This window comes from Neltuma alba, unplaced genomic scaffold (genome assembly GCF_004799145.2).
Source record: "Neltuma alba isolate B1F8T4 unplaced genomic scaffold, ASM479914v2 tig00010811_pilon, whole genome shotgun sequence".
NCBI classification, from domain to species: domain Eukaryota; kingdom Viridiplantae; phylum Streptophyta; class Magnoliopsida; order Fabales; family Fabaceae; genus Neltuma; species Neltuma alba.
In genome coordinates, this window is record NW_021635620.1 from 188908 (window position 1) to 201129 (window position 12222).

Genomic DNA, 12222 nt, shown 5'->3' on the forward strand with positions numbered 1-12222 from the left:
TATAAAGGCTCAAAGAATCCTTCCAACTAGGCTTTGTCTTCTATATTCATTCACTTCAGCTAAAGAACACATCATGCTTAATCTCTATGCATTAGAAAATTTCACTTTAGGATATTAATTTCCAATTCAAAGTCAATCACAAATGTAACATTAGAATTCCTGAAGCAAGCTTAAACCTTCAAAAAGTTTTTTTTAAAAAACTGAGGTTTTACAAAAGACACAGAATACACAAAAACACAACATTCACTCCCCCACACTTGATCCTTGCATTGCCCTCAATGCACATTTGAACAAAAGATAGCAAGGAAAAATGGACAAGGAATGAATGGAAAGAAAGAACAGAATACTCAAAAACAAACTAAAAATAACCTACACTTGCTACTATTTATGTCCCCCCCCACACTTGTTCAAAAATGGAGTTCAAGAATGAAAATAATCAAATAACCACAGACTAAGGTATGTAAGGAAGGGGACAACCTGAGATTATGGTGGATCAAAATTTTCCTTATAGATTTTGAGCAGGTGGCCATTACCTTGAAAGTCTTACTGCTCTTCTCATCTAGCAGCTCTATCATGCCAAACTTGTGCACTTTAGTGACCAAATATGGTCCTTCCTATCTAGTGCTCAGCTTCCCAGGTTTAAATGTGAATCGTGCCTTGTACAGCAACACCTTATCTCCAACTTGAAAGTCTTCCTTAGGATTTGCTTGTCATGAATCACCTTCGTCTTCTCCTTGTAGAACCTGGAATTCTCATAGGCTTCAAGTCTCAACTCTTCAAGTTCCTGTAATTGCAATAATCTTTCCATACCAGCAGAATCAAAATCAAGGTTACATGCTTTTACAGCCCAAAGAGACTTATGTTCAATCTCAACTGGTAGGTGACACATCTTACCATAAACTAATCTATAAGGAGACATGCCTATTGGGGTTTTAAATGCAGTTCTATATGCCCACAAAGCATCATCTAATCTAGCACTCTAATCCTTCCTAGATGGTTTAACTATGCGTTCCAACACCTTCTTGATTTCTCTATTTGCATTTTCAGCTTGCCCATTACTTTGGGGATGATAAGGTGTGGATGTCTTATGTGTCACACCATACTTAGTGAATAGCCCTTGTAGCAATTTATTACAAAAATGAGTGCCATTATCACTAACTACTGCTTTAGGAATGCTAAATCTAGAAAAGATGTTATTTTTCAGAAATTTTGAAACAGTAGCGCATCATTCTTTTTGGTTGCTATGGCCTCTACCCATCTTGAAAGGTAATCAACTGCAAGAAGAATGTATGTAAAACCCATAGAAGGAAGAAAGGGGCCCATAAAATCAATACCCCATACTTCAAACACCTCACAGAAAAGCATTGGGTGTTGGGGTAGTTCATGTTTCTTAGTTAGGCTACCAAATCTTTGGCAAATATCACAATTCTTACAATACTCATAAGAGTCTTTAAAGAGTGATGGCCAATACAAACCAGCTTCCAATATTTTTCTTGCAGTCTTGTTAGCACTAAAATGACCTCCACAAGTTTGAGAGTGGCAAGCATGCAGGATGTCTTGAAATTCTTCATTTGGTACACATCTTCGAATGATTTGGTCGCTGTATACCTTCCAAAGGATTGTGATCCCAAATGTAGTGTTTAGACTCACTCTTAATCTTCTGCATCTGAAAATGAGACAACGAAGGAGGAATTAGACCAGCAACTAAAAAGTTGACAATGTGACAATACCAAGGTTCCATGAGAGACAAGGCATAAACAGAACAATCCTTAAACTCATCACAAACAGAATCTGAACCAATTACTCCCCTTGTAGTTTCTGGTAAGCGACTTAGATGGTCAGCCACCACATTTTCTGCTCCCGGTTTGTCTTTGATGTCAATATCAAATTCTTGGATCAACAACATCCACCTTAAGAGCCTCGGTTTGGATTGTGGCTTGCTGAAAAGATACTTAACAGCAGAATGATCAGTGAAAACAGTAACCTTAGAGTTAATTAGGTAAGGTCTAAACTTGTCTAATGCAAAAACAATAGAAAAGAGCTCCTTTTCAGTAGTTGTGTAATTAGTTTGAGCCTTATCTAGAGTCTTTGAAGCATAAGCAATAACCTTGGAAGCCTTACCATCTTTTTGTCCCAAAACTGCACCCACTGCATTGTTAGAGGCATCACAACACAATTCAAATGGTAAATTCCAATTAGGGCAAGTCAAAATAGGTGGAGAAGTCAATCTGGATTTAATCTCATCAAAAGACATTTTACACTCATCAGTGAAATCAAAGGAAGCATCTTTTTGCAGCAATTTAGACATTGGAAAAGTCACTTTACTAAAATCTTTTATGAATCTTCTATAAAACCCAGCATGGCCTAGGAAAGATCTAAGCTCCTTAAGATTTGTTGGATAGGGTAGAGAGGAAATTACTTCAACCTTTGCTTTGTCTACCTCTATTCCCTTTTCAGAAATTAGGTGACCTAGAACTATTCCTTGTTGGACCATAAAGTGACATTTTTCAAAATTCAGGATAAGATCCTTTTCAACACATTTAGATAGAGCTTTTTCCAAATTCACTAAGCATTCATCAAAATTATTTCCATAGATGGTAAAGTCATCCATAAACACCTCAATCCCATTCTCTAGCAAATCACTAAAGATGGATAGCATACACCTTTGGAATGTGCCCGGTGCATTGCAAAGTCCAAATGGCATTCTTCTATATGCAAATGTGCCAAGGGACAAGTGAATGTAGTCTTCTCTTGATCTTGAGGTGTAATGGGAACCTGAAAATAGCCACTGAAACCATCAAGGAAACAATAGTGAGATTTACAAGCTAATCTTTCAAGCATTTGATCTATAAAGGGTAGAGGAAAATGATCTTTTCTTGTAGAATCATTAAGCTTCCTATAATCAATGCAAACACGCCAAGAATTTTGGATTCTAGTGGGGATTAATTCATTTTTCTCATTCCTAACCACAGTGATCCCACTTTTCTTAGGAACAACCTGAACTGGACTTACCCACTCACTATCTGAAATAGGGTATATGATACCAGCACTAAGCAGCTTTGTTACTTCCTTTTTAACAACATCAAGTATGAGTGGGTTAAGTCTTCTTTGAGGTTGCCTTATGGGCTTTGCATTGTCATTTAACAATATTCTATGAGTGCAAATTGAAGCATTAATACCAGGAATATCTGCTAGAGACCACCCAATTGCACTTTTATACCTTTTCAAAACAGCAAGTAACTGAGATTCTTCAAGATCAGTTAAAGAGTTAGAGATTATCACCGGTAGTCTTTCATTTTCAGCTAAAAATGCATACTTCAGTGTTGATGGCAAGGGTTTAAGCTCCAATTCAGGAGGTTGAACTACTGAGGGTATCAGTTTCTTGAGCTCCAAGGTAGTGCAATTATTTCCAGATTGCTTCAAAGCTTCAATACCAAAAATTGCAGTTGTACATTCATCCTCATGTGAGTAACTCTCCTTAGTTGGTCCCTGCAACAATGCATTTAAAACATTTGTAAATCCATGTGAAAACTCAAAGTTAGATGCAGAATAATCTTGAGGAATTCCAATTTCACAAGTAAAATTAGATTGCAAAAGTGCACTCCCTATGCTGCATATTTCGGCAAATTTGGTTGGTGTCATGCTTAATCTCCTAGGGTTGGGAGTAGCTACACTTCGCATAATTCCCAAGAAGTGTTCCAGTTCTGCATAGTTAAAGAAATTAAGATCAAGTGACTTGTAAACAGGATTGGAATACAAAATGTGATAAGAATTTAAAGACAAATCCTGTTGTTCAGAAGGTTCAGCTGCATACTCCTTGAATGGGGGTTCATCCATGAGAATTGGGCTGGCCTTGCAATCATGAGTCTTGTGCCTTTCACCCTCCCTTTCTTGTATAGGAGTTGATTCACTCTCTTGTGCTGTTGAGAAATCTACAAGCAATCTTTTTGCAAGTTGTTCATCACTTGACAGTGTGGAATTAGCATCAATGGAAGACTTAATGGATGAAACTGAAGACAACTCACTCCAAGTAGAAAGCCAGCCATCAATTTTAGAATCAATGCTAGGCACATCATCAAGGTGTGAAGAAAAAGAAGATGAAGGAGAATATATGGAGGAGAAGGAGACGAAAGAATCTTCAGTATCATCATTGCTATCATGCTCAAAAATAGATTCACACTCATTTTCAAGTGACACATCAATCATATTAAGCCCCAACAGAGAATAATCCTCATGTGGATGTTTCATCATCTCATACATGTTAAATTGAATTTCTTGACCACCAAATTCCATTTTTATAATCCCATCCTTCATGCAAATCATGGTGTTGGCGGTTCTTAGAAATGGTCTACCCAAAATCAATGTGCTTTCACTTATGGCCTCATTAGTCATATCTAGCACATAAAAATCAGCAGGGAATACAAGGTCTTTTACTTGAACCAAAATGTCTTCTAAGATTCCCTTGGGATTCCTAATAGACTTATCAGCTAGTTGCACTAAGACACTTGTAGGTTTCATGATTTCAACTCCCAAAGCATAGTAAACAGAACTTGGCATCACATTAATAGCAGCACCCAAATCTAGCAAAGCTTTAGAGATATGAAACTTACCAATTTGACAAGGAATGGAGAAAGCTCCTGGATCTTGGCATTTCACAGGTAATTGAGCTTTAAAAAGGGCTGAAACATTAGGGCCAACTTGCACTAATTCATTAGTTTTAAACTTTCTTTTGTTAGTGCAAATGTCTTTTAAGAATTTTGCATATTCAGGCACTTTCTTCAACAAATCTAGCAAAGGAATATTAATTTCTACTTTACTAAAGAAATCTAATACCTCTTTATTCTGTTTTTCTTTTGCAACCTTCTGCCCAAACATAAAGGCTCTAGGAAAAGGTAGATCTTTCAAGCTTACCTCCTTACCTTGACTTCCCGGTTTATTGCTCTTGTGAGAATCTTCAACTTTCTCTTGCTCAATCTTTCCATTGTCCTGGTTAGGATCTGAATTTCTTGAAGAAGATTGCCCCAAGTCCTCTCCTAATGGTGCTTCATGGACGCCTTCATTATCCTGAATTAAAGAGCTTGCTTCATTTGTGCAACCTTCAGTAGCTACACTTCTAAATTCAGCTTCCTTTCTTTCTTGCAGAAGTTGCTTCTCTCTTAAGCTTTCAGATTCCACATTTGGTGATGTCTTTTCTGGACAGAGCTTCTTTTAGTGCAATGATCTTCCTCCAAGTCGGATTCTTCATCATTTTCATTGAATGTCACCTTTCTTCCACTTCTCAAATTTATGGCATTCAATGACTTGGGATTAATCACAGTATTGGAAGGCAAAGCTCCACTTGTTTTTGCTTGAAAACTGCTGAGATTATCTGAAATTTGGGTAACAAAGTTAGCCAGGTTTGCAGTCTTAGTCTCCTATTGTTCAACCCTATTCTCTATAGCAGCCATTCTTGCATCAGATGCAGTGGTATGCTTATCAATTCTGTCCATTTGAGATGCCATAGCACTAAGATTAGCGTTCATACTGTTCATGCTTTTCAACAAGAGGGACATGTCATCATTCCTTGAATTACCAACTTCTTGAGTAGCTTGGGAAGGAACCATAGCTTGTTCTGAATGTTGACGTTGCTGGAATTTATTCTGCATGAATCTCTCCTTGTTGTTCTCTCCTCCTCCCCATCTAAAATTAGGATGATCCTTCCATCCTTCATTATAAGTGTTGGAGAAAGGATTCCTTTGCTGATATTGACCGGATCTTTGTTGATACATGGCTGACACTTCTTCAAATTGAGAAGGGCAAGATTCAGTCTAATGCATCATGGAACCACAGGAGTCACAAGAGGGAGCTACCAAGGCTTGAGATATTCCCATGGCACCACATTGTTTAGTTGACAAGAGTTGCTCCATCCTAGTCATTCTCTTGTCCATCCTTTCTGATAAGGCAGCAAATTGAGAGTCAAAGTTAGTAGGATTTGACCTCAAAATTTCATTGACAGATTGGTTATCCTTGTGCTGAATTGTTGATTGTTGTTAGCCATCTTCTCCAATAATTCCCAAGCATTGTGAGGAGTCAAATCAAATAGTGAACCATGGGCTGCAGCATCTATTGTGTTCTTGTGATGAGATAGCAAGCCCTCATAGAAATACTGGACTAAATTAGACTTGCTGATTTGATGATTTGGACATTTAGAAAGCATAGCTAGAAATCTTGTCCAATACTCATACAAGGTCTCTCTACTATCTTGTTGAACTCCATAGATAGCCTTCCTCAATTTAGATGTCCTTGATGCAGGAAAGTATTTCTCTAAAAAGGCCTTCTTTAGTTGTTCCCATGTAAGTGTTGTGAAGTGTTGAGGTAGACTTTGCAACCATTCTTTGGCATTTCCCTCTAATGTGAAGTGGAAAGCTCTCCTTAGCACATCCTCCAATTGAGCAACATGGGGCTTCATAGAAGAACAAACCGCATGCATATTCTGAAGGTGTCTATATGGATCATCCCCTGCAAGACCAAGGAATCTTGGTAAGGTATTAATCAAGGTACCTTTAAGTTCAAAATCAGCTTCAAAGTTATAAAAACCACATGGATCACAGTTTACACTTGAGTTATTAATTTCTCTAATGCTCCTATTCTCCTTATCTCTATTCAATTGAATATTATCATTATGAATAACAGTTTCAGCTTGCCTTTCATTTTGAGGTCTATTTGTAGCATTACCTCTCTCAGTTTGAGCATTGTTATTATTTTGATCCATCACAAATTGATTGTCTATAAACCCTCCTAAAGTAGGCTCAGATTCTGAGGAAGAACAAGATTCAACTTGAGGAAGAGAGTCACTCACTATAGGTTGCTTACTAGACTCAGCTATTTGTTTGGTTTTCTTGATTTGCCTAAGAGTTCTATTGATTTCCCAATCAAAAGGTAAGAGACCCTTATCCTGGGACATGCAACTAAAGAACACGAGAATAGACTAATAAAATAAATGAGAAAAAAGCAATCAGACAAAAGAAAGAAATCAGAGAAAAGACAAAAAGTTAAGAGGGGATCCTGTAAATCCGCCGCGGCCCTTTCTCAGATCCGCCACGGCCTCTATTACAGAGACGTCTGCCGAGCTGAAAATGGACAGGCGCTGCGGCGCCCGGTGAAATCCGCCGCAGCTCTTGTTGTAGAATTGATTCTGTGAAAGACGCTGCGGCGCCTGGTGATATCCGCCGCGGCGCCTGGTACTGATAAACTGTTGGAAATTGTGCCCTAGGGGCCAATCATTTTGTTATGAACATTGTTGATTTATGAATTTATTAATTACATTATCATATTATTTGCATGTTTATTGTGATGACTATCCTTGGATAACTCATGGTTTATCCTAAATGTCCCTGGTCGGTCATCTATGTGGGAGCAGAGATGAAATAAGACTAGTATAACTTTAAAAATATATAGAGATATAAATTAAAGTCATAGGCACATGACCGACCCGCTATGAGAGAGCTGCATGGGTTAAGTCATAAGCTTCTCTCATATACAAACCATGTCCCTGTGCCCTTTGACCTGAGATCATCATGGATTCCTACATGAGAAAAGCTCAGCTTTAACCTAGTCAAAAGTCACTTTTGACCGAGTGATCATAAAGACTATGTTCAGGCTTAGTGGTTTTTCATGAGGAGGAATGTAAATGGTCAAGATGGAATTTGTCCCTCACATTTGTAGAGAGATATTACTGGGCCCCTCGATGAGTGAGTCTGAGAAATGTATGGCCATACTGTAATGGAAAGGTAGTTCCATTTCTATATTCAGACTACTCAGGGATCGAGAAAGTAACGGTCATGAATAGGAGGATGACGTTCTCCATGCCTCATCCATGACCAAAATATCGTGTGACAAAAGGGACGTGATATGGTTGTATGAAAAGTTGCATCGTTCAATGATCCTCATATGTTTTGGGTAGTCGTGATGTCTTGCTAGAGACCGCTTACGACTTGTGAGTCATTATAGTTAATGGCCCGCTGCCAACTTCATATGGGCCTACAGGGTCGCACACAAAATAGCCCAACACGAGTTATGATGTCCAGATTCATTGAATCTAAGATATGTCCAGATTCAATGAATAATATAAGGTGGACGTGTGTATATATATATTCGTATATATATATTATATAAATATAAGAGATATTAATTGTTAGATTTAATTTATAAGGATAAATTAAATCTATGTAAATTAATTCTGGCATATCTTTATTTTTGAATTAAATAAATAGGTGAATTAAATCTGTGAGACAGATTTAATATAAACCGTATTTATTTAATTGTTCTCTTATCTGATTATACAATATTTGATATTGTATTAATTTCGGAATTAATTTAGGATTAATTTCAAAATTAAATATCATTCATAATACCTATAGCATCCTATATATTTGATATTAGGGAGCTAGGGTTTGAGTAAGTGAGAGTGAAAGCACTTGCAGATAAGAGACGGCCAAAAAGAGAGATGAGAGGACGGAATTTTAAAAAACCCTAGATAGACAAAGATGCTAGCACGTCATTCGAGATTGAGGGCTATTCGTGTGGATACCGGTAGAGGAAGCCGACTGGAGTTGTCGACTTCGAACAACAAAGGAGGCGAGCAGAGGCACCTGAATGGCGGAATCACCGAGCCATCAAGAAATTGAACACCGAAGGTAATGCTTCTTACTACTTGACTTAAACGCGATCGGTAGATCCAGGCAAGGGATTGAAAGTTTTAAAATTTAGTTTCCGCTGCGCGTCGTCTTTCAATTCCCTTCATAAACCAGGTGGACGAATTCTGTAGTAGCTTCTGACACTATTCACACCTTCACTCCTGCAAATTGAACCTTTAACACAATGGTATTAATTTGTCAACAAGAAAAATATCTCAAAAGCACAAAAACAACCAAGCATCATTAGGTTTAATGGAAGAACAATTAAAGGAAAAAGGTTGCTACAGCAAGGATTCAAACAATTCACAGCCTACCAAATTGTGTTAACTCCTTGACAACCTATGGAATGAATTTGGAACACAGCAATAAGGGGAACTACTCAACAATAAAGCACAAGAGTGAAAATGCAACACAACTCAAAAACACTAAAGCTACTTTTTCTGAAGTTTTGGGTTTTTAAATATAAAAAATTTTCTTGGCACACCAGTGAATTGCTTAGAACCTCAACAAGTAAGGTTCCCCGACAACGACGCCAATTTGATAGACCTTGTCGCTAGGTAATCAAAGTTCTACTAGGGAAATGCAGCAAGTGAGGCACTACCTAGGTCATTCTTCTCAAAAAGCCTTAAGTTGTATTTCAATTCTTAACAATTCACTTTTAATTATCAAATTACCAAGATGAAAGCTTGAGTTCAGAAAAGAGAAATTGAAACAAGAAACAAATCTAATGAAAGGTAAAAGGCAAAAGAAGATTCAGATAAGAGATAGTAGTTCCCCTAGCAATTTATCCAACCTTCCTTGTTCAATCTTATAATTTGGAGTCTCTTAATGTCAATTAAATGGATAGATTCAGCTACTGCTCAAATCTCTCTTAACATAGATCAGAAACAACTATCTTACTAGATTCATTGTTTTGATCTATGAGAAGGAAAATCAATTGACAAGAACACTTGAGAAGCAAGTTGCAATTCTCTAAGAATGACCACAACTGTGAATCATCAATGTATTTAACCAAAATTCAGATTTACAGAACAACAGTCCAAGTAAAACGAATCAGATTTACAAATCAACAGAGAATCCTCTATTCAACTAAACTAAAGGACACAACTCACATTGAATGTTCAATCAGATCTAAATTCCAAGAATCATAAATCTAATCATCCAACCTTCATTCTAGCCACAATTGTTCAACTGAAACAAATGAACCTTAGAATAGAAAGTAGAAACTAGATCTGAATGACTCCCTGTTCAGCTCTATGAACTCAAGTCAGCTTCATTACTAGAAGAACTTGGAAATTCAGCTACTCATACTCTGGATTAGGGTAGAAACAGCAAGAATTGATGAAAGATCCATGGTTGATCGGTGGAAATTGATGAATTTGGACGAAAATGGAAGAGAGAAATGAGAGAGGACAGAGAGAGCAAGAAAATCACGTCTGGAGGGAGAATGACCAACTGAAAATCTGGTCCCTGCTGAAGCGCAAGATTCTGCATTTAAATCTGGAAATTTTCGTCATCCGCCACGGTGCCTAGCTTGTATGGTGCCATTTTGATTAGTGATCTAGTGCTTCATGTAAACATCAATCCGCTAAGGCTCCTCTGATCATCCGCCGCAGTGCCTCTTACCGAGAGTCCCCTTGGAAATCCGCCGTGGCGCCTTTTCATATCTGCCGTGACGCCTCAGACAGAACTGAAACTCCCTGAAATTCACACCAAAGCAGGGATCAAAAGTACACACATACAAAATCATATAAAAACATGTAAAACACCTGCAAAACCTCACAATTCCTCTCACCAGCTCTTATGCACAATGGAAGCTAATTATGCCCAAAGTATGCAAATATAGATGGCAAAAGCATGAGTTTAGGGCTAGAAATGTATGCAAATAATGAGACTTATCATAGTTACTACTCACTTGTAACTTTTCATAATTTTTCTAGGCCTCCAAAATTACATTTTTCTTCATGAAAAATCCCATTTTAATAAAAGGATATGATCTAGAGATTTTTAGAATTTTTTTCGACCTCTAACTATTTATTTTGATTTTTTTCCTAATAGGCCTTTATCGGTAAATCTGTTGAAAATAAATTCCCAAAAATAAATTCATGTACCTTCATAGCTTGAAATCAATTTTATAAATTTCTATAAATATTTAAATAGTTAATTCATATTTTTTCTAGAATTATTGAAGCCTCTAATTATTTAAAATCATTATTTTCCTCCTATTTTTCACTGTTTTTTCTGAAAATCCTTTATTTTCAGGAAATTTCAAAATAATCTATTTTCATACCATTTTCACCTTTAGGGACTCTATTAAGGCTCCAAGATCTCAATTTTACCTTGTTACCATTTTCTGGGAATTTTCTAGAATTTTCTCAAATTTTCCCGTTTTGCCCCTCCTAGACCGATAATTTTAAAAATATAAGTTTAGACCTTATCCGGATTTTATGTCATACCTGGCTTTGTCAGCTAGTCTACCTTTCGTATTGACTCTTGACTTATTTTTTCATCTCTATTACCAAGTTTAATTTTTGCAAGATGTGACACATTTCATGCATAGAGTTAAACATAACATCACATAACAATCTCATCCATATCATGGCATAGCAAATAGCACACACATAGCAATAAACATAATGCAAGGTAGAATTAAAAATAAATACTAGCTACCTCTTTTAATGCTTGTCCTCTTGTCTTTAATCTCCTCCCCTTAGCAAATCTCCTTCTTTTTTGATCCCAAACCTATTGGTAACATCATAGGGCATCATACATTATTATTCCACTGATCATAATAACCCTTAATCCCTTTTTACTTGATTTTTAGTTATTATTTCTAGCTTTAATTCTTTGATTCCCTTGGATCATTTCTACATAATTTTCATATAAAATCTGAATATCAACTTAGATTTATGAAAATCCAATTCCTCCATATTGAGCTTACTTTGGCCGAATTTTAGGGATTTAATTCCAAACTTTTCACTTTCAATTTTAATGCTTTGAAGCTTCTTTTCTTGGTATTTCCCTACACCATTTTATCATTTAAACATATTGGAAGCAATAAATTAAATTAAATCCAACTCTAACCCGACTTTCTCATCTTGGCCAAATTGATACTCAAATTCAAGGGGTTGGATTTTCTTTCCAAAACTCAATCATAACCAATCAATTTCTACACTTTTCAAGTGTTTAATATATGTTTCAATCCCTTGGTTATTTTCTTCCATATTTTCAAAAATTTTGGCAGCATTTTTTCCTAGGAAAATGGCCATCCAAACCACATAAAATGCCATAAAAACAATCCCACATCAAAGCACAAGAGAGATAGAAGCTTATCCTGACAATTCCTTAAGCTTGTGTGCACTTTCTCTCTCTAGATATTACTTTTCTCTCTCTACAACCAAGCGAAACAAGGTCTCCTCTTGCTATCCTCTCTTAGCCAAAAATCAAGTGTGGGAGGGGGTATTTATAGGCTTTTCACTAACTCTCTGCCCTTGAATTTCAACAAAATTATAAGGGGTAGGTGGCTAAATCTCAACCCTCTGTTTTT